The sequence below is a fragment of the Myodes glareolus genome, chromosome 7, assembly GCF_982192425.1.
Source record: "Myodes glareolus chromosome 7, mMyoGla1.1, whole genome shotgun sequence".
NCBI lineage: Eukaryota > Metazoa > Chordata > Mammalia > Rodentia > Cricetidae > Myodes > Myodes glareolus.
Window position 1 is genome coordinate 79,823,415 of NC_142032.1, and position 4,533 is coordinate 79,827,947.

General features: G+C 46.3%; 1 pseudogene; it reads right to left on the reverse strand.

The window, feature by feature from the left end:
• Positions 1–826: 826 nt before the first annotated feature.
• On the reverse strand, positions 827–1,016 carry LOC148121478 (Nuclear RNase P; annotated as a pseudogene).
• Positions 1,017–4,533: the final 3,517 nt, after the last annotated feature.

Below are 4,533 nucleotides of genomic sequence, written 5' to 3' on the forward strand. Positions count from 1 at the left end.
GACACTCAGCATCCACTGGGTCGTCTTCTTTATCTCTCTGGTCGGTCTCGCTGGCATCCAGATGTATGTCAGCATTCCTAGAAAAACATAAACAAAACTCTCCTCCCAAATAAACATTTAAGAGTATTAAAAACTCTCAGTGTAAAAATTCAGCACAATCAGTACTGGAAGTAGGCTGGTTTTGAACTTAGAGATTTGCAGGTCTCTGTTTCAAAAAGCAAATCTTGTTTGCCTGTACCAGCAAAATTTTGAATTAAAAATTAAGTGTAAAGAATGCAAGAGAAAAATCCTTTCTCTGGGGGAAGCTGTCACTGGTAGTGTATTCCCCCTCTTATGTCTAAAAACCAAAGCAGTTGTCACTGGGAATTGAACTCAGGACCTTTGGAAGAGCAATCAGTGCTCTTAACCTCTGAGCCATCTCTCCAGCTCCCCTATTCAGATGGAAAAACCTCTAGGTAGCATTGTTTATCTCACCAGGTGCCTCAGGCAAAAGGTCCGCCTTTCTTTGTTACCTAGGATACGGTAACCAGGTAAACATGCCTTTATTATGATAATCACGACCAGTTCTTTAAGGGAGAATGGGCGTAGCATCGATCTGGCTACTTCCTGCTGACGAAGGGACGTTGTTTAGGGGATAAATGTTTTTATCTGACTGAATTTTTGGCGACAAATGTTTTTATCTGACTAAATTCTTGGCGACCTTGACTGAGGGCGGCGGCAGCAGCGGACAGCGGCGGCTGCCACAGCTCCGCCTCTGAAGCCCATAATGGCGCGCTCCGCATGGCCCAAAGGCATGGCTCCGCCCCGGGCCGTGCGCGGGCTCGCCGTTTCACCTCAGGCAATGAACTCGCACCGCCGGCTGTGAGCCTTTTCCAAGCTCCGGCGAGGGGGGGCATCCGCCCACCCGTGGAGGGGCTTCTCCTGCCCGGTCCGCCCGCGCGCAGAGCCCCGTTCTCTGGGAACTCACCTCCCCGCTCGCCCATGTTGCTATGGAAACACAGTTTTTCCGCAGAGCCGATTCAGCTCCTCTCTGCCTTCTATGGCGCCGCTGCTCACCACGCAGCTTCCGCCTCAGTCAGGCGAGTCCGCTCAGGTGTTGAAAAAGTCCTCCAAAAACCATAGCCCCGCCAGAAGGCCTCTGCGGACTCCAGCAAATTTTCCGCCAGCAACTGGTTAGCATGGCCATGCCTCCCGAACGAGCTAGCACTGGAGAGTGCAATTTTGCGTCTCCCTCCTGAGTAGCTGGGATTACAGGTGTGCACCACCGTGCCTGGCCCACTTCCGTGTTTCTAATCAGGCATTACCGCTCAAAGGCGGGCCGGCTGCCGCCAGCACTCTCAGCACGATCAAGCAGCTTGTCTTTCTCAGTCAAAAATTAAAGTTTTTTGTACGTGAGAGCCAGAGACTGAGCTCTCTTAACAAAATTAGGCGAAAATCACCTCAGAAACTCTGTGGCTCTTTAAGAACAGGGAAGGCAGTGATCAAGCTCGCCTCCCTACGAGACTGTTGCCTCCAGTCTCTAACAGCGAGTACGCAGGTGGACGGAGAGGGAGCGGAAGCCGCGGTCTCCCGTACCCCATCGTCCTCAAAGTCCCGCCTTAGTTACCTCGCCTTTTTTGCTGCTGTTTACATCCCTCCTGCACTGAACTTAAGGGATTTTTCTTCCCCGTTGCTTTCTGTACCTTCTTTCAGATACCTTAACTTTGATTTTTTTTGTATTTTTTTTTTCTATTTAGGCCTATCCTTTGAAATTCCTTTTTACATTTCTTTTCCTCCCCTTTCTGGGGATTTCAACCGACGTCACTCACCGCTCCATGTTCTCAGAGTTCTGAAATTCAAGGCTCTCTGTGCTGGTGTCTGATCTTGGCTTTTTCTCCCGGGCTTTCTCAGGGTCCCCCGGCGTAGTTGTCAGGGTCCCTCAGCGTCCGGGGTTTCGAGCACCAGTTGCGGGGGGCCATCCTGTCCCGCAGGAATGAACGCCACCAAAAACGAGAATTCCTTCTCTGGTCACATCTTTATTTGGAGCATTTCCTTGAGGAAAATTGGGGGAAGGGAAGATAGAGCAGGGACGAGAGAAAGCTTAGAGAGAGGAAGTAGGGTCCCGAGGCATCTGCTTTTAAACGGTGGAGCAGCTTGAACGCTGTCCTGATTGGTTAATGCCATTCTGCTGGTCTGAGCATGTGCAGGCAAGGGTGCAGGCAGGGTTGCTCAGCCCCACGTGGCTACCTCCAAACTGCAGGACCACCTGTGCCTCCAGGTGGCTCCCAACACATATACGGTGTGTGTTTGCATGGATGTGCCTGCACGTGTCGGAGCACCCATGTACGAGCATGTACAGCTAACAGCAAGTGTCTTACTCCATTGCTCCCCGTCTTTCACATTGAGGCCGGGTGTCTCCCTTGAACCCAGGACTCACTGGTTCTTCTAGTCTAGCAAGAAATCTTGCTCCAGGCATCCTTTCTCTGCCCCCCCCGCCCCCATTGGCTGAGTCTACTGGCAGGTTTCCCCAGCCATCTGAACTCTAGTCCTCACTCTTGTGTGGCAAACGTTTCGCCTGATGAGTCAGCTCCCCAGGCCCTCTTCTCTCACATTGCAGTTCTTCAGTACATGCTTCTCATTTCGAAGATGCCATTCTCTCCTCCTGGAGGTTGTTATGTTTCAACTTAGGGATGTTATGCTCTGGAAAATACTCCGTAAGGTGGAGGAGCACATGGCTGGTGCATGGCCAAGCTGCGCCAGGCCAAATCAGGGCTCCCCACAAGCTTCAGATTTATGCCCCATGTTCATGGCTATGGGACCAACCTCCCAGATCCCATAAATCACTGTGCTGCAATCTGGCTTCTGAGCTTGGGAGCCTCCTAAGCTCATAGCACTTTGTAGAGAAGCTGCCAGAATTAGGCATAAATCTGCTTCTTGATTGAATAAGCAAACACCCCACTGCTTGAAATGATTTACTAAATTACAATGCGCAGTGACAGACGTGGGCAATTCAGAGCCTGGGTCTGCTTAGCAATTGGAAAACTTTACTAAGCATGGTTTACTCTGCCTCTGTCCCTCTCTACTCTCACCGGTGAATTCTCTACATCCATTCGCCCATTTAATAAACACTCATAGAATCCCCATACAGAGACAGGGTAGACACTTACATGTGAATTATTTTGTTTACACTCTATTTATACAATAACCTTAGGAAGTTCGAATCCGTTTTTGTCCTATTTTTCAGATGAAAGTACTGACTATAAGAGAGATTAAGAAGCTTAATATTTCATAGTTAGTAGGTGAAAGAGCTCAGATTCACCCTTAAAATCATCTGCCACTGGCCCCAAAATCTGTCTACTGAAGAGTAGAGCCTCTGTTGTCACAGTCTCTTCTTTGTCTAAGAACATCTGGATCATAATCAATAAAAACTCAGGGTCAGAAATTGGGGTTCAAACTGAAGATCTGAAAAGCAAAGCAATTAACTCTTACCTCGACCTCAGTCTGAAATGGCGATCCTGCCTCCCAGAATCTCAGAATGAAACTGTCTGTTGAGAGCTGTTTTCTCCTATTTTACAGTCCTCTCTAGAGCTGGGATTAAAGGCACGCATCACCTGATTTTTTATGGCAACTAGTGTGGCTTCTGGGGTTAAAGGAGCATGTCATTGTGGTTACTGGGATTAAAGGTGTGTGTTACCATAACCTGGTCTGTAAGACTGACCAGTGGGACTGTTTTACTCTCAGATCTTCAGGAAGTGTTTATTTATTAAAATACAATTGAAATGCCATTACATTTCCCCTTTTCATCTAAAATAAAAAAGAAGGCTATAACTAATATAAGAAAACTATATACAATAAGTACAATGACTATATGCAACATATGCGGGCAATAAAATATCAAATGTCTAGTCCATTTGCATTTGACAAATTCAGAGAAAATATTTCATATCTATCCTATTTTGGTGAGCCTAAAGTCTTATCCTTAATTTACTTTCCAACATAACTTGCTTATAGTTATAGTAAGCTATAACTATAGATCTAAACTTCAACTGCCTCAAAGACTCAAGAAGGAAATAATATTAACTGAGTAAGCAGGAAGTGCAAGCAAGTGACTTCCAAAAAATGTGAGTAACAACAGAAACAGCTGGTTGCCTGGACAGTCACCCCAAGTTCCTTTGCAACATAGGGGCAACCTACAGGCCCAGCATGTTCGACAGACTTTTCTGTGAAGCAGGCTATTTTGTGTCCTGCTTGTCTAATTCAGATAGCATAATGTCAGCAGTTGAGGCAAGGGCATTTTTGTTCACAGTGACTTACTTTTGCCACAAAGAAAGCAATCTCCATGTGAAGTTTCTTCAATGCCCATTTTCTTCTCTGAAGTAGATTGGTGATGCCAGGAGCAAACATGTGTCATTGTCATAAAAAAAAAGAAGAACCTAGATTATTAAAACATCTTAAATGTCATATTTTGTAGATCTCTGAAGTATTTGAAGATGACCTATCTATATCTTTATTTGACCTTGAAAACATACCTACTGTGACTAAAAGTTCAGTTAT